Source organism: Pseudophryne corroboree, chromosome 9 (assembly GCF_028390025.1).
Source record: "Pseudophryne corroboree isolate aPseCor3 chromosome 9, aPseCor3.hap2, whole genome shotgun sequence".
Classification (NCBI taxonomy): domain Eukaryota; kingdom Metazoa; phylum Chordata; class Amphibia; order Anura; family Myobatrachidae; genus Pseudophryne; species Pseudophryne corroboree.
In genome coordinates this window covers 430,525,546-430,550,203 of record NC_086452.1, presented here as the reverse complement: position 1 = coordinate 430,550,203, position 24,658 = coordinate 430,525,546, and positions in this window count along the sequence as shown.

The window sequence follows — 24,658 nt, the reverse complement described above, 5'->3', positions numbered from 1 at the left end:
CCTGGTTCCAAAAATACGGGGGACAAAAAGCGTAGGGGTCCCCCGTATTTCTGAAACCAGCACCGGGCTCCACTAGCTGGGGAGATAATGCCACAGCCGGGGGACACTTTGATATCGGTCCCTGCGGCCGTGCCATTAAAACCCCAACTAGTCACCCCTGGCCGGGGTACCCTGGAGGAGTGGGGACCCCTTCAATCAAGGGGTTCCCCCCCTCCAGCCACCCAAGGGCCAGGGGTGAAGCCCGAGGCTGTCCCCCCCATCCAAGGGCGGTGGATGGGGGGCTGATAGCCTTGTGTGAAATTGTGAATATTGTTTTTAGTAACAGTACTACAAGTCCAAGCAAGCCTCCCCCGCAAGCTGGTACTTGGAGAACCACAAGTACCAGCATGCGGTGGAAAATCGGGCCCGCTGGTACCTGTAGTACTACTACTAAAAAAATACCCCAATAAAAACAGGACACACACACCGTGACAGTACAACTTTATTACATACATGCACACCAACATACACACATACTTACCTATGTTCCCACGAGGCTCGGTCCTCTTCTCCATGTAGAATCCTAGGGGTACCTGTAAAAAAAATTATACTCACATAATCCAGTGAAGAATCTGACCTTTGAATAATCCACGTACTTGGCAAAAAAATAAAACGGAAACCCGACCATGCACTGAAAGGGGTCCCATGTTTACACATGGGACCCCTTTCCCCGACTGCCAGGACCCCCCATGACTCCTGTCAAAGAGGGTCCCTTCAGCCAATCAGGGAGCGCCACGTCGTGGCACCCTCCTGATTGGCTGTGTGCTCCTGTAGTGTCTGTCAGGCAGCACACGGCAGTGATACAATGTAGTGCCTATGCGCTCCATTGTAGCCAATGGTGGGAACTTTGCGGTCAGCGGTGAGGTTACTTTCGGTCAACCGCTGACCGCAAAGTTCCCACCATTGGCTACAATGGAGGTGTGAGGTGTGGTGCCTCTGGACTGGCTGAGCTGGATGGCCTTAGTGTGGCATACCTTTACATTCTATTAACACTTTTCACTTATTAATTTTTTAACACTATTTCTCTATTTTAATTGAATTTCATTTTTGTGTTTTGGGGTGCCACACTCTGCACCTAGATATAGTGCTAGGGAACCCAAATATACAGAGACGCCTTGATGCGGCTTTGGGGCTTATTCACACATTTGCGCAAATATGTGTAACGAAGATCTCTGAATTCTATTATTATGTGGAATTTATATCTGGTTACGGTTATCATTCAGGGTGCTGGGGGAAACCAATGCCTTTTTTTCTTGCTTAGAAATACCCCTCCCTTTCGAGCACCTGAATGATATCTCTATGCTAATTGAGCATCTACCAATATATAAGTATGTGTGTATGTCGGTGTGCATGTATGTAATAAAGTTGTACTGTCACGGTGTGTGTGTCCTGTTTTTATTGGGGTATTTTTTTAGTAGTAGTACTACAGGTACCAGCGGGCCCGGTTTTCCACCGCATGCTGGTACTTGTGGTTCACCAAGTACCAGCTTTTAATGGCACGGGCCTGCATCATACACCAGACCCAGAAACACTAAGATATCTCAACATGTATAGTTTGGAGTAGAGAAGGGGGGGGGGGGGGGGGGGGGGTGCAGCTTGCACCCAGGTGTTACCTCAGAAGGGGTGACACCAAAGTGCTGGCTCTTCTGCAGTGATAGGAGCCGAGTGCTGCAGTGTAATAATCCTCTGCAGCACTCAGCTCCTGTCACAGATAAGGAGCCGCCACTGCACGCTGCACAGTCTCCGGGGGCAGCCAGCATCTCTGAGGAAGCTGGACACGCCCCCCCGGAGTGAAGGAGAAGTGGAGATCCGTGAGGACATGCCCCTTTAAATTAGACCGCACCCCCTTTCCGGTCGGCGCCGGCTCCGGCAGGGGTGAGTGGGGGGGTGGGGCTAGTAATGCAGAGTGCGCACCAGGTGTCACCACACCTGGTGACACCTCTGGCTCCATCGCAAACGTGCACTCCCGGCGGGACTAGGTGATCCATCGCCTAGCCCCGCTATGGGAGTGCACAGAGATGCTCCCATTGTAGTGAATGAGGTGCGTACACATCTCACATGCATATGCGTCCAATTCACAGCGATAGGCGGGACTCGGCGGGCCCGCTGGCACAGACGGAGCCACGATTAGCATGGCTCCATCTGTATATCAAGGGTTTTAACAAAGTCCAGGAGGGAAACATTCTTCAAATGAAGAGAAGCAATAGGACACGAGGACATGCGCTGAGACTGGAGGGGGGGAGGTTCAGGAGAAATTTGAGGAAAAATTACTTCACAGAAAGGGTAGTGTAGAAGTGGAATAGCCTCCCAGCAGAGGTGGTAGAGGCTAAAGAGGGGTACCCACGGAGCGATCACTGCTTAAAATCTAAGCAATCTGACTAGATTGCTTAGATTTTAAGCAGTGATCACTCTGTGTGTACCCCTCACAGCGATAGCGATGCGCGGCCCCGTGCATCCCTACAGCTGGTGCTAGATTGGCCTGCATCCAGGCTCAATCTAGCAGGTCGCTCATTTCACCCGCTGGGTGAAATGAGCACACCCCCCCCCTTCCCCATCTCCCCCGCACGCTCAGCGCACATCACGGTTCGCTCAGCACACATCTCTCCCCAGTCGTGAATACGGCCCTTAAGACAACAGAGCAATTTAAACATGCATGGGATAGACATAAGGAAATAAGGATCAAAAAAGGAAAAGGTTTGAGATAAAAAATATGGTCAAAAAGGGGCAGACTAGATGGGCCAAGTGGTTTTTATCTGCCGTCACACTCTATGTTTCTATTGGGCCCTACACACTGGCAGATAAAACAGACTGATATGAACAGTCTCGTTCATAAATGAACGAGAACTCGTTCATATCGTTCTGTGTGTAGGCACCAACGATTAACAATGCTCGGCCCCGTGCTCGTCAATCGTTGGTGCCCCGACGCTTATGCATGCAGGACAATATGGACGAAATTGTCCATATTAGCGTGCAGTGCTATGGAGCTGGGTGACGGGGGGAGTGAAGAAACTGCACTCCCCCCGTCACCTCCCCCCCCCACCGCCGGGTCGCTCATCGGCCGTATCCGCCGTCGGGCAGCTCGGCGGCGGCAGGCCCGGTGACAGGGGGGGGTCAAAGGGGACACCCGTCCCGGGCCCCGTTGTTGTGAGGGGCCCCAAGGTCCAGGCAGTGTAAATAATTATATATTGCACCCGGCATCGCGGCAGCCGCTGGCCGCCCGCTGTGTGGTTGCGTTTTTTTTTTAATTCAGCACACGCGCCCCCCCCCCAGCCCTCCGGAGTCCTGTGTTCACTCTTCAGTGCCCCCCCCCCCCCTGTCATCCGTTCAGCCAGTCCCCGGCCGTGCCGTGTGCTGTGCCGTGTGCTGTGCCGTGTGCTGTGCAGTGTACTGACGTTGCACCGCGCACCAGTCACACAGCAGGAAGCTCGTCCGGACCGCCCCTCCAGTGTCTCACCGCACGCGGCCTCCCTGTCTCTGCTGTGTGAGTGAGGAGCCGGACGGAGCGCCAAGCAGGAGCGGCCCGGGACACAGTACTGCAGCGGGACTTGGGGAGGCGAGCCTGGTCAATGAGCGCCGCGGAGCCGGCGGCTGTGTCATTGTCAGTGTGTTGCTGCTGCAGCCTGCTGGTAAGGCTTTTATCACTTCATGCATCATGTATAGGGCTTTAGGATTGGTTTGGGGCGGAATGCAGGCGGGCACATTCTGCACATTCCGCACATTATGCATGCATCTGCATTCTGCACATATGGATGCATCTGCAGATGAGAGCAGAATGTCTGTGCTGTGGTAGTGGACGTAGATAGGATCCCGGCGGCCGGAATCCTGGCTGTCAGCATACCGACGCCGGGATCCCGGCTGCCAGAATGCCGGCAGGCGGCCCAGGCATATCGGTGTCTGCATGCTGGGCAAGGGGGGTTGGGCCGGGGGGGGGGCACAGAGATGTCAGTGTACCGGGCCCAAGATTTCTGTTGCCGGCCCTGGGCGGCGGATCGGTATGTGTGTAGGGCCCTTAAGTTTAAGCGCAGCACAAATGTGGACCTTACAATGAAAGCACTGTCCACATTTCTGGGAAATCGATATGGGCCACATCAGACATACAGTAGAATTTATTTGGAATCATTTATTTGGAACATTTACTAAATCCTTAGGATCATTACATATTTATATTATACTCATCATTAAATGACTTTAGATCCACCTTAAGTCATTGCATATAAATCAGGTGCCTCCCATTGCAAATCAAATCATTGATTAGCTATTAAAATACTATGTAATATATCCTCAAAAATTGGAGCAGCTTGTCTTTGATGTGCCAAGTTGTTTTGTCATTACGGGATGGGCAGGGTGCCATCTCTTGCTTTGTTATGAAAGGGATGTGTATTGGCTGTGTGATCATTTGCTTGTATTCATTGCCGATCCCAGAAAAGCTGCCAGTTTTATTTGCACTTTTTAAGGCATAAAGACTATCTTTCGTCTTTGATGTGAGTAACGTACCCCGGCTGTTATTATTGTCCAGGCTTTGTGAGGATTTTCCTGGACTGCGTTCCAGAACAAGAAACCATTATCATCTAGCTCTATTACATGAATATATAAACAGACACCGCTCCATCTAATGAAGAGTCCATTCTTTATTGTTCCTTGCTGAAGGGCTATTTTGCTATTTTCCTTTTAACTCTTGACATCCTTTTTGATATTACAGATTTTATGATAGCATAGGGAAGTGATTCCCAACTTTTTTGGAATCACGGCATCCTAGAGTATCAGTATTTTTTTTCATGGCACCCCTAGGCCTAAAGTTTTTAATACCCCTTTCAAACATAAGCAAGAACCTGGGAATTTGCGGGGTAACGGGGGTGAGTCATCCCGGGTACTGCTTATATCTGAAAGGGTCCGATCTGGGTTGACAGTCCCAGGTCACGACCCTGCAGTTGACCAGGGTAATTCCTGGAAATTGCAACCCAAGTCAGTGCACTAGGTTATGTGTGAAAAGTATGACCCGGGTCTTGATTAGAGATGAGCGCCTGAAATTTTTCGGGTTTTGTGTTTTGGTTTTGGGTTCGGTTCCGCGGCCGTGTTTTGGGTTCGAACGCGTTTTGGCAAAACCTCACCGAATTTTTTTTGTCGGATTCGGGTGTGTTTTGGATTCGGGTGTTTTTTTCAAAAAACACTAAAAAACAGCTTAAATCATAGAATTTGGGGGTCATTTTGATCCCAAAGTATTATTAACCTCAAAAACCATAATTTACACTCATTTTCAGTCTATTCTGAATACCTCACACCTCACAATATTATTTTTAGTCCTAAAATTTGCACCGAGGTCGCTGTGTGAGTAAGATAAGCGACCCTAGTGGCCGACACAAACACCGGGCCCATCTAGGAGTGGCACTGCAGTGTCACGCAGGATGTCCCTTCCAAAAAACCCTCCCCAAACAGCACATGACGCAAAGAAAAAAAGAGGCGCAATGAGGTAGCTGTGTGAGTAAGATTAGCGACCCTAGTGGCCGACACAAACACCGGGCCCATCTAGGAGTGGCACTGCAGTGTCACGCAGGATGGCCCTTCCAAAAAACCCTCCCCAAACAGCACATGACGCAAAGAAAAAAAGAGGCGCAATGAGGTAGCTGTGTGAGTAAGATTAGCGACCCTAGTGGCCGACACAAACACCGGGCCCATCTAGGAGTGGCACTGCAGTGTCACGCAGGATGTCCCTTCCAAAAAACCCTCCCCAAACAGCACATGACGCAAAGAAAAAAAGAGGCGCAATGAGGTAGCTGACTGTGTGAGTAAGATTAGCGACCCTAGTGGCCGACACAAACACCGGGCCCATCTAGGAGTGGCACTGCAGTGTCACGCAGGATGTCCCTTCCAAAAAACCCTCCCCAATCAGCACATGATGCAAAGAAAAAGAAAAGAAAAAAGAGGTGCAAGATGGAATTGTCCTTGGGCCCTCCCACCCACCCTTATGTTGTATAAACAAAACAGGACATGCACACTTTAACCAACCCATCATTTCAGTGACAGGGTCTGCCACACGACTGTGACTGATATGACGGGTTGGTTTGGACCCCCCCCAAAAAAGAAGCAATTAATCTCTCCTTGCACAAACTGGCTCTACAGAGGCAAGATGTCCACCTCATCTTCACCCTCCGATATATCACCGTGTACATCCCCCTCCTCACAGATTATCAATTCGTCCCCACTGGAATCCACCATCTCAGCTCCCTGTGTACTTTGTGGAGGCAATTGCTGCTGGTCAATGTCTCCGCGGAGGAATTGATTATAATTCATTTTAATGAACATCATCTTCTCCACATTTTCTGGATGTAACCTCGTACGCCGATTGCTGACAAGGTGAGCGGCGGCACTAAACACTCTTTCGGAGTACACACTTGTGGGAGGGCAACTTAGGTAGAATAAAGCCAGTTTGTGCAAGGGCCTCCAAATTGCCTCTTTTTCCTGCCAGTATAAGTACGGACTGTGTGACGTGCCTACTTGGATGCGGTCACTCATATAATCCTCCACCATTCTATCAATGTTGAGAGAATCATATGCAGTGACAGTAGACGACATGTCCGTAATCGTTGTCAGGTCCTTCAGTCCGGACCAGATGTCAGCATCAGCAGTCGCTCCAGACTGCCCTGCATCACCGCCAGCGGGTGGGCTCGGAATTCTGAGCCTTTTCCTCGCACCCCCAGTTGCGGGAGAATGTGAAGGAGGAGATGTTGACAGGTCGCGTTCCGCTTGACTTGACAATTTTGTCACCAGCAGGTCTTTGCACCCCAGCAGACTTGTGTCTGCCGGAAAGAGAGATCCAAGGTAGGCTTTAAATCTAGGATCGAGCACGGTGGCCAAAATGTAGTGCTCTGATTTCAACAGATTGACCACCCGTGAATCCTTGTTAAGCGAATTAAGGGCTGCATCCACAAGTCCCACATGCCTAGCGGAATCGCTCCCTTTTAGCTCCTTCTTCAATGCCTCCAGCTTCTTCTGCAAAAGCCTGATGAGGGGAATGACCTGACTCAGGCTGGCAGTGTCTGAACTGACTTCACGTGTGGCAAGTTCAAAGGGCATCAGAACCTTGCACAACGTTGAAATCATTCTCCACTGCACTTGAGACAGGTGCATTCCACCTCCTATATCGTGCTCAATTGTATAGGCTTGAATGGCCTTTTGCTGCTCCTCCAACCTCTGAAGCATATAGAGGGTTGAATTCCACCTCGTTACCACTTCTTGCTTCAGATGATGGCAGGGCAGGTTCAGTAGTTTTTGGTGGTGCTCCAGTCTTCTGTACGTGGTGCCTGTACGCCGAAAGTGTCCCGCAATTTTTCTGGCCACCGACAGCATCTCTTGCACGCCCCTGTCGTTTTTTAAAAAATTCTGCACCACCAAATTCAAGGTATGTGCAAAACATGGGACGTGCTGGAATTTGCCCATATTTAATGCACACACAATATTGCTGGCGTTGTCCGATGCCACAAATCCACAGGAGAGTCCAATTGGGGTAAGCCATTCCGCGATGATCTTCCTCAGTTGCCGTAAGAGGTTTTCAGCTGTGTGCGTATTCTGGAAAGCGGTGATACAAAGCGTAGCCTGCCTAGGAAAGAGTTGGCGTTTGCGAGATGCTGCTACTGGTGCCGCCGCTGCTGTTCTTGCGGCGGGAGTCCATACATCTACCCAGTGGGCTGTCACAGTCATATAGTCCTGACCCTGCCCTGCTCCACTTGTCCACATGTCCGTGGTTAAGTGGACATTGGGTACAACTGCATTTTTTAGGAGACTGGTGAGTCTTTTTCTGACGTCCGTGTACATTCTCGGTATCGCCTGCCTAGAGAAGTGGAACCTAGATGGTATTTGGTAACGGGGGCACACTGCCTCAATAAATTGTCTAGTTCCCTGTGAACTAACGGCGGATACCGGACGCACGTCTAACACCAACATAGTTGTCAAGGCCTCAGTTATCCGCTTTGCAGTAGGATGACTGCTGTGATATTTCATCTTCCTCGCAAAGGACTGTTGAACAGTCAATTGCTTACTGGAAGTAGTACAAGTGGGCTTACGACTTCCCCTCTGGGATGACCATCGACTCCCAGCGGCAACAACAGCAGCGCCAGCAGCAGTAGGCGTTACACGCAAGGATGCATCGGAGGAATCCCAGGCAGGAGAGGACTCGTCAGAATTGCCAGTGACATGGCCTGCAGGACTATTGGCATTCCTGGGGAAGGAGGAAATTGACACTGAGGGAGTTGGTGGGGTGGTTTGCGTGAGCTTGGTTAAAAGAGGAAGGGATTTACTGGTCAGTGGACTGCTTCCGCTGTCACCCAAAGTTTTTGAACTTGTCACTGACTTATTATGAATGCGCTGCAGGTGACGTATAAGGGAGGATGTTCCGAGGTGGTTAACGTCCTTACCCCTACTTATTACAGCTTGACAAAGGGAACACACGGCTTGACACCTGTTGTCCGCATTTCTGGTGAAATACCTCCACACCGAAGAGCTGATTTTTTTGGTATTTTCACCTGGCATGTCAACGGCCATATTCCTCCCACGGACAACAGGTGTCTCCCCGGGTGCCTGACTTAAACAAACCACCTCACCATCAGAATCCTCCTGGTCAATTTCCTCTTCCGCGCCAGCAACACCCATATCCTCCTCATCCTGGTGTACTTCAACACTGACATCTTCAATCTGACTATCAGGAACTGGACTGCGGGTGCTCCTTCCAGCACTTGCAGGGGGCGTGCAAATGGTGGAAGGCGCATGCTCTTCACGTCCAGTGTTGGGAAGGTCAGGCATCGCAACCGACACAATTGGACTCTCCTTGTGGATTTGGGATTTCGAAGAATGCACAGTTCTTTGCTGTGCTGCTTTTGCCAGCTTGAGTCTTTTCATTTTTCTAGCGAGAGGCTGAGTGCTTCCATCCTCATGTGAAGCTGAACCACTAGCCATGAACATAGGCCAGGGCCTCAGCCGTTCCTTGCCACTCCGTGTGGTAAATGGCATATTGGCAAGTTTACGCTTCTCCTCCGACAATTTTATTTTAGGTTTTGGAGTCCTTTTTTTTCTGATATTTGGTGTTTTGGATTTGACATGCTCTGTACTATGACATTGAGCATCGGCCTTGGCAGACGACGTTGCTGGCATTTCATCGTCTCGGCCATGACTAGTGGCAGCAGCTTCAGCACGAGGTGGAAGTGGATCTTGATCTTTCCCTAATTTTGGAACCTCAACATTTTTGTTCTCCATATTTTAATAGGCACAACTAAAAGGCACCTCAGGTAAACAATGGAGATGGATACTAGTATACAATTATGGACTGCCTGCCGACTGCAGACACAGAGGTAGCCACAGCCGTGAACTACCGTACTGTACTGTGTCTGCAGCTAATATAGACTGGTTGATAAAGAGAAGATGTCTATGTAACTATGTATGTATAAAGAAGAATGAAAAAAAAACCACGGTTAGGTGGTATACAATTATGGACGGACTGCCTGCCGAGTGCAGACACAGAGGTAGCCACAGCCGTGAACTACCGTACTGTACTGTGTCTGCAGCTAATATAGACTGGTTGATAAAGAGAAGATGTCTATGTAACTATGTATGTATAAAGAAGAATGAAAAAAAACCACGGTTAGGTGGTATACAATTATGGACGGACTGCCTGCCGAGTGCAGACACAGAGGAAGCCACAGCCGTGAACTACCGTACTGTACTGTGTCTGCAGCTAATATAGACTGGTTGATAAAGAGAAGATGTCTATGTAACTATGTATGTATAAAGAAGAATGAAAAAAATCCACGGTTAGGTGGTATTACAATTATGGACGGACTGCCTGCCGAGTGCAGAGACACAGAGGTAGCCACAGCCGTGAACTACCGTACTGTGTCTGCTGCGACTGGATGATAAATGATATAAAAAATATATATATATCACTACTGCAGCCGGACAGGTATATATTATATATTATATAATGACGGACCTGCTGGACACTGTCTGTCAGCAGAATGAGTTTTATTTTTATAGAATAAAAAAAAAAAAAACACACAAGTGAAGTCACACGACGAGTGTTTAACTTTTTCAGGCAATCACAATATAAGTATACTACTAACTATACTGGTGGTCAGTGTGGTCAGGTCACTGGTCAGTCACACTGGCAGTGGCACTCCTGCAGCAAAAGTGTGCACTGTTTAATTTTAATATAATATGTACTCCTGGCTCCTGCTATAACCTATAACTGGCACTGCAGTAGTGCTCCCCAGTCTCCCCCACAATTATAAGCTGTGTGAGCTGAGCAGTCAGACAGATATATATAATATTATATATAGATAATAGATGATGCAGCACACTGGCCTGAGCCTGAGCAGTGCACACAGATATGGTATGTGACTGACTGAGTCACTGTGTGTATCGCTTTTTTCAGGCAGAGAACGGATATATTAAATAAACTGCACTGTGTGTCTGGTGGTCACTCACTATATAATATATTATGTACTCCTGGCTCCTGCTATAACCTATAACTGGCACTGCAGTAGTGCTCCCCAGTCTCCCCCACAATTATAAGCTGTGTGAGCTGAGCAGTCAGACAGATATATATAATATTATATATAGATAATAGATGATGCAGCACACTGGCCTGAGCCTGAGCAGTGCACACAGATATGGTATGTGACTGACTGAGTCACTGTGTGTATCGCTTTTTTCAGGCAGAGAACGGATATATTAAATAAACTGCACTGTGTGTCTGGTGGTCACTCACTATATAATATATTATGTACTCCTGGCTCCTGCTATAACCTATAACTGGCACTGCAGTAGTGCTCCCCAGTCTCCCCCACAATTATAAGCTGTGTGAGCTGAGCAGTCAGACAGATATATATAATATTATATATAGATAATAGATGATGCAGCACACTGGCCTGAGCCTGAGCAGTGCACACAGATATGGTATGTGACTGACTGAGTCACTGTGTGTATCGCTTTTTTCAGGCAGAGAACGGATATATTAAATAAACTGCACTGTGTGTCTGGTGGTCACTCACTATATAATATATTATGTACTCCTGGCTCCTGCTATAACCTATAACTGGCACTGCAGTAGTGCTCCCCAGTCTCCCCCACAATTATAAGCTGTGTGAGCTGAGCAGTCAGACAGATATATATAATATTATATATAGATAATAGATGATGCAGCACACTGGCCTGAGCCTGAGCAGTGCACACAGATATGGTATGTGACTGAGTCACTGTGTGCTGTGTATCGCTTTTTTCAGGCAGAGAACGGATTATAAAGTAAACTGCACTGTCCTCACTAGTAAACTCTCTCCACTCAGTCTCTACACTTCTACAGTAACAGTACTCCTCCTAGTCAGCTCCAGTAAATCTCTCTCAGTCTCTTATAATCTAAATGGAGAGGACGCCAGCCACGTCCTCTCCCTATCAATCTCAATGCACGTGTGAAAATGGCGGCGACGCGCGGCTCCTTATATAGAATCCGAGTCTCGCGATAGAATCCGAGCCTCGCGAGAATCCGACAGCGTCATGATGACATTCGGGCGCGCTCGGGTTAACCGAGCAAGGCGGGAAGATCCGAGTCGCTCGGACCCGTGAAAAAAAACATGAAGTTCTGGCGGGTTCGGATTCAGAGAAACCGAACCCGCTCATCTCTAGTCTTGATGACCTGGGACATGCCTAACAGGAGTTAATTGGCGGACATCATCTCCAAGCACCCACTGCTAGATGGAATACCCGGGTCATTGGAAGACCGGGGTGCAGGGTGAAGGGTGAAGATCTGGGAATAAACTGGGTCCATCCCAGGTGTGAACACGGGACATACTGAAAATCCCGGCTTCAATCTGCGTACTGTGTCCAGGGTCCAAGCCAGGTTAAAGGTGGGGTTTATATCTGAAAGGTTTATTACTGGTGGCTGGTGAGCATCATGCTTTCATGACCATGGACCTATTTATATGTGAAGTCCTGGAGCTGCAGCTCCATCCACCTCATTGTTGGTCTGGCCCTGCTAATGATAGGGAATCAATAGCCCTCTCAACTTCTTCCACGGACCAGGGAGCATCCATAAGCCTCACTATTTAAAGATGGGAGATGTAGCTGTTTTAAAAATGTATCAATTCCATCTCTAGATGGCTGTGTAGTATGTGGATCCATCTCAAGATTATATAATCGAGAGTAATATTCTGCCAACACATTCGCTATGTCTATGAGACCATGAACTTTATTTCCACTAGAGTCAAAGACATTCTGTACCCGCTCTTTAGCCCGTTTCCCCTCAACTTGTGCACCAATAGACGGCTGGCCCTGTTCCCATAGACGGAAAATAGCTGGTTAAGGCGAGAAAGATTTCCGAAGAGCGAAAGTATTAACCTTCTCCCTTGCCTCAAGCAATGTCTTGTACAAAGTCTATGTACCTCCTCGAGTGCAGGGCCAGATTAACAATGGAGTGGATGGAGCTACAGCTCCAGGCCCCCACATAAAAATAGACCCATCGTCATGACAGCATGATGATGACCAGCCACTAACTGACCACACGGACGGCCAAAAATCATAAGTATTAAAATTGCATTTCTATTTTTGTACTTTTATATATTTAGGGAGACATTGAGGCTTATAGTGTATGGGCCTACATGCCCCCATTGGCATTGGCCTCAACTCCTCCACTTCTCATGATAGGCCCTTGAACATTTTCAGCACCAGGCCCATGAGGCCTTTTATCAGTCCCTGTTCGAGTGTAGAAGCCTCACCTTCTGCAGCATCCTCACACTGCTATCTATATGTACGCCTAAGCCTGGTGGCCGTCTGGATAGCTCAGCCGCACATGAATGCATTTAAGGAGCACCAGCAGAGCATGTTTTGATTTCTGACAGCTATGTTGTGAAGAACACAGCAGTACTTTTGCATTATGCTTGGCATGCTAAACGTATCTTCAGAAAGAGAACCTAATGAAGAAGTAAGCCAGGAGATAGACAAGGGACTTCGACAGACAAGCAGAACCCTTATTAGCTTTCCGTCAACCTATAAGGTCATCGATGTCTTAGCTAAGGGCAGGGTTGTGCTGTGGAAGGTATGGTAAATCACAGGTGCTGGCTCATGAAGAGATAAGGGAGGTAATGACTCCAAATGTTAAGACTGAAAACTGGGATTTGATTAATAAGGGCTGCGTTAAGAGCTCTGGTTATAGGTTCTCCATCTATGGTCCACTCAAGGTTGTAGGTGAGAGCACTGTAGGAATAGGATATTTTTTGGATCAGAGAGGTGACACATTTCCTACAGTCCCCTCTAAAACCACATCTACTGTATGTAGAGTATGAGGTCCTTCCGGGGGTATAGCGAGGGTGGCTCCGGTGGAGCACGAGCGTCCGGGTGCTGAAAAAGCTAGAGGGCACCCTGCCACCTGTCACCCCCCGTTTCCACAGCCCACTGTACTGGCAGTCGCAGAGAAGGAAGAGGATGAGCAGAGGGGCGCACACTGACTTGGACTCAGAGACTAGGTAGGGAACAGGGCAGGCCAGAGGCAACAGCACGAGACACTGACAGCTGGCACATGCCGGAGCTCTGCCCGTCCTCTGTATATGTCTCACTGACTGCTTGTAGCTGTGCAGTTGGGTTACTTCTGTCCTGCAGCACTACTCTCTGCCCCTACTGCAGCAGCAGCAGCACCTCTCTCTTTCCTGGAAGCTGTATCACATGTCTCTACTTCAGATGCTGCAGCAGACTCTCTCTGCCCCAGCTGCTGCAGCAGCTCTTTCTGTCCTGGCTTCTGCAGGACCTCTCTCTGCCCTTGCTGCTGTAGCACCTCTCTTTGCTCCGGTACTGCAGCACTTCTCTCTGCCCCAGCTGCTGCTGCACCACCTCTCTCTGCATTAGAAGCTGCAGCACCTCTCTCTCTGCCTCTCTCTCTGCCCCTTAGGCTACTGAAGCACCTCTCTCTGCCTCTCAGGCTGCTGCGGTGCAGCTCTCTCTGGCCCTCAGGCTGCTGCGGCACAGCTGTCTCTGCCTCTCAGGCAATTCTAGGACATTATATTCATTGAAACATGAAAATAATGTCCCAGAATTGCCTGAGAGGCAGAGAGAGCTATTCCGCTGAAGCCTAAGGAATTGTAACATAGTGGGATTATCAGGTCTGGTATGCAGTTCTAGGGTATTCTTTTATTATAACGAGGTTATCAAGTCATGTGGGGGGGCAATTTTGGTGTATTATTTTCATTGAGAGTTTGGGGGGGTTCAGGTCTGTAGGGGTAATTACAGGGGAGGGGGGTGCCACAACATACTCTTGCTCCGGGCACCATGGTGCCTAGCTACACCTCTGGGTCCTTCTAAATTGGACCAGTGGAGAAGTTTCCCATAGCAACTAGTCAACTTCTAGTTAGCATTTATGTAGTACATTCTTTAAAATGATAGGTAGATATTGGTTGCTATGGGCAATATCTCGCCCAAATTGCACTGAGCATGCGAGTATTGATAAATGAGACCTTAAGAGATACAACTAATGATTGTTCCTTCCTACAAAATCGACTTGGTTTAGTGATCCGTTGGAATAATCCCATCCACAGGATATTTAAAAAAAAAGAAAAGAAAAGAAATGGACAATGATTGCAGAAGTAAAAAAAAAAAAATACTTGTTAACACTTGTGGTGGAAAAATCAAATACATTCCTATTGAGAAGGTCATTCTTTTGATTTAATGTAATACTTTTTGATCTTTCTTTCTGTGTGGGGCCACAGCTTAGAACAGTGGCTTCTGGCTGAGAATGCAGGGTTAAAATTTGCTGATTAATGTTGTGTCCTTTACTCTCCTTTTCTGACGGAAATGCTAATTCCAGTAAATCAGCTACTTATAATTATCTGGAAACTGATTAATGAGGCTGCCAGGATAATGCAAACAATGAACAATACTCATTAAATGCATGTTCAAGTAGGAGCCATGTATAGTCTATGGCTTACAGTATCTGGGTTTAAAGGGCCTCAAAACCTACAATGCCTAACTTCGTGTGTATGATTTCTAAATACATAAAGCAAATGCTTCCTACAGTATGACAGAACTTCATATGATTGCAGCTGCTGCTATCTGCCCAAATGTCAGATACAGTCCTCCGTAAGGGTCTGTCCAGCGAGTCTCCCCAGCAGTGGCAGCCACTGAAGGGGCAGCACGCACCCCGGCTCCCATTGCACATGCATGTACCGTAAGAGATGGGGAAGACCGTAGCAGATTATTCTATAGATTGAAGGTGGAGAGTTTATAACACTTTCGAATTATATGTGTAAATAAAGTTCTAAGGGAGACATGTACAAAGCAGTGATAAAAGCGGAGAAGTGAGCCAGTGGAGAAGTTGCCCAAGGCAACCAATCAGCTGCTCTGTATACTTTTATAGTATGCAAATTATAAATGTTACGTCAATGCTGATTGGTTGCCATGGGCAACTTCTCCACTGGTTAACTTCTCCACTTTTATCACTACTTAGTACATGTCCCCCTTAATGTCTATTGGACAAGTATCAAACAGACTCAGAGTAAATGGCAGCGCAAAGTCATTGATATGTCCTGTAGCCCCATACTGGAGAGAAAACATGTTTCATAGAGACATACATGGGCAGGACGGCATTTTCCTTACACCCCAGCCTGGGTCAAAGAACACGGGTTTCAAGACATGTCACAGCAGCTTGAAACCTGCTGGGACTTTCTCCTATGCTGGTGCTTGTATGTCCGGGAAACCACCTGTCTATAGGGTTTGAAAGGGACCAAGGTCAGAAGACCCGGGTTACCCATTCACACTGCCCTGTAACCCAGGTCCTTCCGGGACCAACCCTGCAAGCTACCCGAGTTGGATTTCTTGGTTACTGGACCCAGATTTTTTGGGGGGGGACCCTCTCACACCAAGCCCAACCGATGTTAACCGGGCAATAACCAGGGTCAAAACGGCGGTCTGAAAGGGATATTACTGAGAACTTATGTTATCTCATTTAAACTTCGGGAGTGATATGAAACATAAGTGAGATTCAGCCTCATTCTACTTGCAGAGTTCCCTCTCACCCCTCCTATGTATATGGTCCTGCAATAGAGCAGGCATTACCACCAGTGCGGCTGTAAGATAAGACTACGGGCCTAATTCAGTCCTGATTACTGTTGTGCGAAATCGCACAGCGGACGATTATCAAATGACTGCGCATGCGTCTGGATCGCAATGCGCTGGCGCGAGGCCAAACTGCGAAAGAATCGTGCGAAAATTTTGATCGATAGGCGTATGCAAGTTGATTGATAGGAAGCGGACGTTTTGGGGGTGGTAACTGCCCATTTTCTGGGAGTGTCAGGGAAAACGCAGGCGTGCCCAAGCGCTTACAGGGAGGATGTCTGACATCAGCTCCGGCCCCGACCACCCTCCTTGTATCGCACTGTAGGAGTAAGTCCTGGGCTGCGCACAGACTGCACAGACAGGAAAAACAATTTGATGGTGAGTGAGTTGTGAGCGGATTTGCAGATGTCCACTGTCTGGTGTACGCATGCATTCGCGCACTTGCATGGGGCGGGTTTTCACTCTCTATGGGCGGCCGCTATCTGATCGCAGCCCTCTGCAAAATCGCAGAGTAGCAATCAGGTCTGAATTAGGCCCTATAACTGCAGAAGGGCCTACCAGACCAGTATAGCCCTGCATAATGTAGGTTGAGGGGTACGATGATCATGGGGACAAGGAAGTGAGGGTAGGTAGAAATAATATTTTTGCAGGTCTTACAGTTCATTTAAACAATTATTAGCTACAGTGTCTCATTGTTAGTGCAGGTGTTGGATTAATGCGCCACCATGAAATACATTATAGAAGAATACGAACTGTTAAAATGTAACCAGTAACTTTGCTGTCCAATTGCATGGATGATTTGTTAGTATATATGTTCTGAAACACGTTTAAAAAATGTAGCAATAAGTTACTTAACTGATCTTAAAATAATTTAAATAAACGACATAAATGTTTAAGGGTTCCTCTCCATTTAAAGGTCATGCTTCCAATTAACTGGCTATCAGAATCTGTGAGGCCCCTGAACTTCATTACTGCTTTAAGGGCTAGTCTCCGCCAGCAGGGCAGTCATTTGGGAAGTACTTATACTGCATACTTATTGGTATTGGTCCTAATGATTTCAGTCCTAATGCTTTCCTTACAGATGCAGTGGGATTAACTGAGGAATTCATAAGGCGTTTAACCCTTACCATGACTGGTGTTTAAGAGCAGCCTGCACTGTTTTGTGTAATATGCATTATATATACACATGTGGCTCATTGCAAGTAACCATTTAAAAAAAAAAATAAATAAAAAATTCTGTCTGACCGGTAAAAGGATATTGCATATGATAGACTGTTATCTAACATCTTCACAATGGTGGTCATTCCGAGTTGATCGCTAGCTGCTTTTGTTCGCAGTGCAGCGATCAGGTTAAAAACGGCAGTTCTGCGCATGCGTATGCGGCGCAATGTGCACACGCAACGTACGGGCACAACGAATGATGCAGATTTGCTCAGGGTCTAGCGATGCATTTCAGTCGCACTGGTTGCTGCAGAGTGACCGTTTTCAGGGAGTGTTCGGAAAAACGCAGGCGTGCCAGGGAAAGCGCATTCGTGGCTGGGCAAACGCTGGGCGGGTGTGTGACGTCAAATCCGGAACTGAATAGTCTGAACAGTGATCGCAAGCGTTGAGTAGGTTTTGAGCTACTCTGAAACTACACAAAATTTGTTTGCAGGCGCTCTGCGATACAACCGTGCGCACTTCTGCTAAGCTAAAATACACTCCCAGTGGGCGGCGGCCTAGCGTTTGCACGGCTGCTAAAAACTGCTAGCGAGCGATCAGCTCGGAATGACCCCCAATGTTCAATTTGAACTGAAGAGTTTCTATGATGAATACCCTTTATGCAGGATTTTGGTATGTTTGTTTCAATAAGATGGTGTACAAATACCATCAGTATATGAGATTCAAATGTATTGATGTTCTTTTGCACCACTTAGATTGTCAACCCAGTTGAAGTCCTGAGGACGAAACGCGTTGGATTATTAACAGCGATCTTGTTACACTTCAGAGAAGAATATCTGCCAGAAATTTGCAATTGTCTCAATTGAATGATATCAATATGAACTGTTGTATGAATTAAGAATATATTTGTATGTAACTCCGTCATAGACGATTTAACAGTATATATTCATAGTCTATTTTATGAATAAAAATATTTTTTATATTATGGTGACCGATTAATGGATAGAAACATAGAATTTGACGGCAGATAAGAACCACTTGGCCCATCTAGTCTGCCCCTTTTTTTTTTTATCCTTTAGGCAATCTCAACCCTTTTTGAACCTTAATTCTTTGTAAGGATATTCATATGCCTATCCCAAGCATGTTTAAATTGGTCTACAGTCTTCGCCTCTACCACCTCTGATGGGAGGCTATTCCACTTATCCACTACCCTTTCTGTGAAGTAATTTTTCCTTAAATTTCCCCTGAACCTCCCCCCTCCAGTCTCAGTGTATGTCCTCGAGTTCTAATACTTCTCTTCCTTTGAAGAATGTTTCCCTCCTGAACTTTGTCAAGACCCTTGATATATTTGAATGTTTCTATCATGTCCCTCCTTTCCCTTCTCTCCTCCAAACTTTACATGTTAAGATCTTTTAGCCTTTCCGGGTAAGTTTTGTGATGTAGGCCATGCACCATTTTAGTTGCCCTTCTTTGTACACTCTCTAATGTATTTATATCCTTCTGGAGATATGGTCTCCAGAACTGGACACAGTATTCCAGATGGGGCCGCACCAATGACCTATACAGTGGCATTATCACTTCTTTTTTCCTGCTACTGATTCCTCTCCCTATGCAACCAAGCATCTGACTTGCCTTTCTCATTGCTTTGTTGCATTGCTTTCCTGCCTTCAAGTCACTTGAAATAGTGTCTCCTAAATGCCTTTCCTCCTCAGTAGTTTCCATTATAGTATCCTTGATACTATATTTAGCCTTTGGGTTTTTGAGACCCAAGTGCATGATTTTGCATTTTTTAGCATTAAACTGTAGTTGCCACGTTCTTGACCATTTCTCAAGCCTACCTAGGTCATCAATCATTTGTTTTACCCCTCCTGGTGTGTCTACTCTGTTGTATATCTTTGTATCATCTGCAAAAAGGCATACCTTCCCTTCAATACCATCTGCAATGTCACCAACAAAGAGAACTGGTCCGAGTACAGATCCCTGGGGTACTCCACTGGTAACATTTCCCTCCATAGATTGCACTCCATTAACTACAACTGTCTGTTTCCTATCCTGCAACCAGTTTCTTATCCATTTAACTGTTTTATAATCCACCCCCACGCTTTCAAGTTTATTTAGCAGTCTGCGATGAGGGACAGTGTCAAATGCCTTACTAAAGTCTAGATATGCTACATCTACAGGTCCCCCTTGATCTATTATTTTCGTCACAGAGTCAAAAAAGTCAATAAGATTTGTTTGGCATGATCTCCCACCAGTAAATCCATGCTGTTTTGTATCCTGTAAGTGGTTTGATTTAAGATATTCCACAACTCTTTTTCTTTTAATAGTTTTTCCATTACTTTCCCCACTACTGATGTAAGGCTTACTGGTCTGTAGTTGCCTGCTTCTTCCCTGCTTCCACTCTTGTGCAGTGGAACTACATTTGCTCTTTTCCAGTCCTCTGGAATGGCACCTGTACTTAGAGACTGGTTAAACAATTCTGTTAAAGGTGTAACCAGCACATCTTTTAGCTCTTTGAGTATCCTTGGGTGTATCCCTTCTGGCCCCATTGATTTATCCACTTTTAGTTTTGAAAGTTCTGCTAGGACCTTCTCCTCTGTAAATGTACTTTCATCTACCAGATTTTTATGAATGTCCTTGCAACTTAACTGTGGCCCCATACCTTCTTCTGTAGTAAATACTGAGCAAAAATAATTATTTAGGTGATCTGCTATTGCCTTATCTCCCTCCACCAAATTCTCACTCTCTGCCTTAAGTCTTATTATTCCTCCATTTAATTTTCTCCTTTCACTTATATACTTAAAAAAAGTTTTGCCCCCTTTATCTACTGACTGGGCCATTTTCTCATCAGCTTCTGCCTTTGCATGTCTTATCAGTTTCTTAGCATCCTTCCGTCTGTCCAGATACACCTCTTTGTCGTTATTATTTTGAGTCTGTTTATATTTCCTAAAAGCCATCTTTTTTGCCTTTACACTAGTTGATACTTCTTTTGTGAACCACATTGGTTTCCTTTTCCTGGTGCTTTTCCTAACCCTTTTGATACAAAGGTCTGTTGCACTTAGTATTGCACTTTTCAGTTTTTCCCATCTCTCCTGCACTCCTTCCAAGTTCCTCCAGTCTGCCAATGACTCACTTAAACATCTCCCCATTTTTGCAAAGTCAGCATTTCTAAAATCCAACACCTTTGTTTTTGTGTGACAGGAGTTGTATCCTGTCTTTATACTAAACCATACTGCTTGATGATCACTGGATCCCAGGTGCTCACCCACATACTGTATGTGTCGGATATCCTATCACCATTTGTAAGAATTAAATCTAATATTGAGTCTCTGCGAGTGGGCTCCCTCACCAATTGCTTGAGAGATGCTCCCTGTAAGGAATGTAGAAATTTGCCACTTGTAGCTGAACTTGCAAAAGACCCCTCCCAGTTTACATCAGGTAAATTAAAGTCTCCCATGATTATGACTTCTCCCTTTAAAGCCATTTTAGTGATGTCCAACAATAGGTTCCTGTCCAAATCCTGCCCCTGGCCTGGTGGTCTAATGATCACCCCAATGCGAATAATGTCCTTCTCTGCAGTTTCTATGGTGACCCAAAGGGCCTTAGTTTTGTCTTCAATATTTTGTATTAAAGTAGCATTTATGCTTTTTTTCACATACATTGCTACCCCTCCTCCCATTCTTCCTATTCTATCCTTCCTAAATAAATTGTATCCTGGTATAACTACGTCCCAGTCATGATTCTCATTGCACCATGACTCTAATTGCCACAAAATCCAGGTTATCCCTTGTCATTATTGCAATTAGCTCTGGAATTTTGTCTCCTAAGCTCCTAGCATTTGCACACATAGCTTTAAGAATTTTTTCTGTGCATTTGTTATTAGTAGCCATGTCCAGACAGTACAAAATAAATGACAAGTTTAAAGTTGAAATTACCTGTTTGGGGATGTTTGCTCAGTGTTTGTTTGTTTGTAAGTTAAGAGATTTGAGCCTTGAACATACCAGACGCTGTATAGCTCCCTTGGGATTGGTCAACCAACTTTTGTATTTGTACCATTGTACCCCATCTAACAGGAGGTATTTCCCGAAGGTGTAGCTTTTTCCTTTATCAGCACGGAGTAGGGTCTTAAAAATTATGTATATATATATATATACATACATATATATATATATACATACTTTCAAAGATATTAACCCATTTGCTAAACCCTTGTGCAATAAATTGTCTTCAGAAGTCTCATAGAATCGACCCGGCAACCCGTTCATACTGCACCTGACCCGGTAATAACCCGGGAATAACCCATTTTTATTCCCAGCTTGAATTACCGGGTCAGGCGACCTGGGAATTTCGGCAGTGACCCTTTTTACACCGCACGGCGACCCGCGTCGACCCATCAATATACCGGGTAAATACTGTGTTATTTGTGCGGTGTGAAAGGGGTATAAGCCTCCACCAGATCAGACTGGCCCACAGGTTTATAGGGGAAACACCTGGTGGGCCCACTGCCTGAGGGCTCCACCTCCTGTCCTGATGTCAGGTTTCAGACAGTGCACTCGAATATATACATTGTTACTCTATTACAGGGTCACTTATCTAGTAGAACAGGAACTTGGATGAACAGAGAATTCACTGTAGTATCCATGTTGTCTGTAGACTATGGGCCCGATGTATCAAGCCTCGGAGAGTGATAAAGTGGAGAGAGATAAAGTACCAACCAATCTGCTCCTGTCATTTTTCAAACACAGCCTGTAAACTGAAAGTTAGGAGGTGATTGGTTGGTACTTTATCTCTCTCCATTTTATCTCCCTCCAAGACTTGATACCTCTCCTTCTGTGTCCTCTATAATGAGGGTCCAAGCCTCTGTAGCCCCGTGGTAGTTGGCCACACCCTTTAAGCTTTTACTGCTGGAATAATATTTATTTTTTTCAAAGAGGGCAACATGGATGGAATAAGATAGAGGCAGATCCTGTAGGAAAACCTGCCAAAGTTTGCTAGGAATCTAAGCCTTGGAAGAAGATTTATATTCAGCCAGACAATGGCCCAAAGCAGGGGTTTTCAATTCCAACCCTCAAGCACCACCAACAGGTCATGTTTTCTGTGTATATTTAATTATGCACTGGAGAGTTCATTGATTTTGCTGGGTCGGCAATTATCTCACCTGTTTCAACAGACAGAAATCCTAAAAACATGGCCTGATGTGGGCACTTGAAGATTGCAGTTGAAAACCATTGACGCAAGCCATACAACAAAACCTACAATGGACTCGGAAAATTTCATCTCTCCTATGTTCTCAATCCACCTGGTTGGAAATGGAATATTGCACTGGATAATAGTCAGAGATTCTGTCCTCTTCCCTCCCCTGCAACGGCGGCGACAGGCCTCCGTTTGGAAAAATGTTTTGCCCCTCTTCCCGCCCCCAAATGGCATTAGACTGTCAATCACTGACCGTCTGATGCTGTTCTGCATCCGTCATCGCAGAACCCATTCGCACATGCGCAGAATGGGTTCTGCACATGCGCAAAGTACCGATAATCTGTACTTTGTGACGGCCCCCATCATTCCCCCACACTATCCGTAATCAATTATTGCATTTTTTATTTGTAATTAATTAAGAATTAAAGCTTTACAGCTGTATTCATTTGACATTAGAAAATATTTTGTGTGGACCAGTAGTAATTTCCAAATAACTCCATTTTGATTCCATGGTGTAAGAAAATAAACTGGAAAACACCTAAGGGGGTGAATAAGTTCTATGGCAGCTGTAAGTATACTGTGAGCGCAGAACTGGAATTTCCTGCAAGTACAGCTGGGTTGCACAGAATGGTGTCGGTCTGTGAGAAGTTTACCAGCTCATATACAACAGTAATACAGACTTACACTGCGCTCCTTATAAGGCAGCCGAATTCCCACCGCAGTACAGGGTATGCTATGTGCCAATTGTCTGTGTTATGTTTTCTACTGCTCCCCTCATCATTACTGGGGGCCTGCAGATCAGACAGTGGCTGTGCAAAATGTTTATGGCAAAGGCAATTCTCCTGTTCTTTAAAGTAATGCATACGCTACTGAGATCAGAGGTCAGCATCGGTAGTTCAGCAATAACAGGTGCTTGGGTTGAGAGGTGAATTCATTTCAAGAGGAAATCTATCCTTTTAAGTCTATGCATGGGCAGCTGCATAATTTTCCAGTGTCTATGGGGATTTATACACCAAGCTTGGCAAGATATTAGCACAGGGTGCTTGTTATACTTTTAAAGGGGAAGTGGCCTTCTAATAAAACATATAGGGGATTATTTATCAACAATAATAAGCTCTACTTCCTGTGACACCGGAACGTTTTTGCATGATTTAGTGCTTCTGCCTATTCATCTTGCTGCCAGCAACCGGTGTTGCTATGGAGCTCACTCAGCTGCCGAGGTGCCTTTTTTTTTTTTTCCAATAAAGCGCTGATACAAAGAGCGGAATGTAATAGGGTGTGAGAATCAGAAAGTGAGAGATGTTGTGAGAGTTCTCCTGGTTTTTTTTAAAGTGGCAATCATTTACATGGCAAAAACAGGTTGATTTTGCCATGCAAATGATTGCCACTTAAAAAAAAAAAAAAAAAAACAGGAGAAATCTCACAAAATCTCTCACTTCCTTTTCTCGCAGCCTATTACATTCCCCCCAAAATCTATATTTTCAGGACAATTTGATAAACAGGTCCCATACACATCAATTATTCTGCGCAGAAGATCTCTATACGCATTGGGTACAGGATCCCGACAGTCAGGATGCGGGCGGTCAGAATACTGATAGCTGCATCCAGACGGTAAGAATCCTGACACATTTTAGTAAGTAGACTAACCCGACCCCGTATCCTCTGCCTAACCCTTACCTTCCCTACCCACAGCCTAACCCTAGCCTTCCCCTCCTACAACCTAACCCTAATCCTCCTTTCCTGCAGCCTAACCCTAGTGCCTAAACCTAAACTCCCCTCCTGCAGCTTAACCCTCCCCCTGATACTTGCATTTGGTATTGTGACCGCTGGGGTTCCAGCATCGGGATTCTGAGCAGTGTCGGGATTCCGATGCCGGTCTAATGATCGCCTGCATCCAGATTGTCGGGATGCCAACTACATCATTATCATTATTATTATTAACAGTTTCTTATATAGCGCAGCATATTCCGCTGTGCTTTACAATTGGGGCAACAGCAGTGGTGAAAGTAGAAATTTTTTCTTAGTGGTACTGAGGGGGTGTGGTCACACAAAACTAGGGGAGTGGCTACACAACAATAGGGGCATGGCCACATTATGCCACATACCGTAATGGTCCTTACACATTATGCCACACACCATAATGCCCATTACACATTATGCCACACACCGTAATGCTTATTACACATTA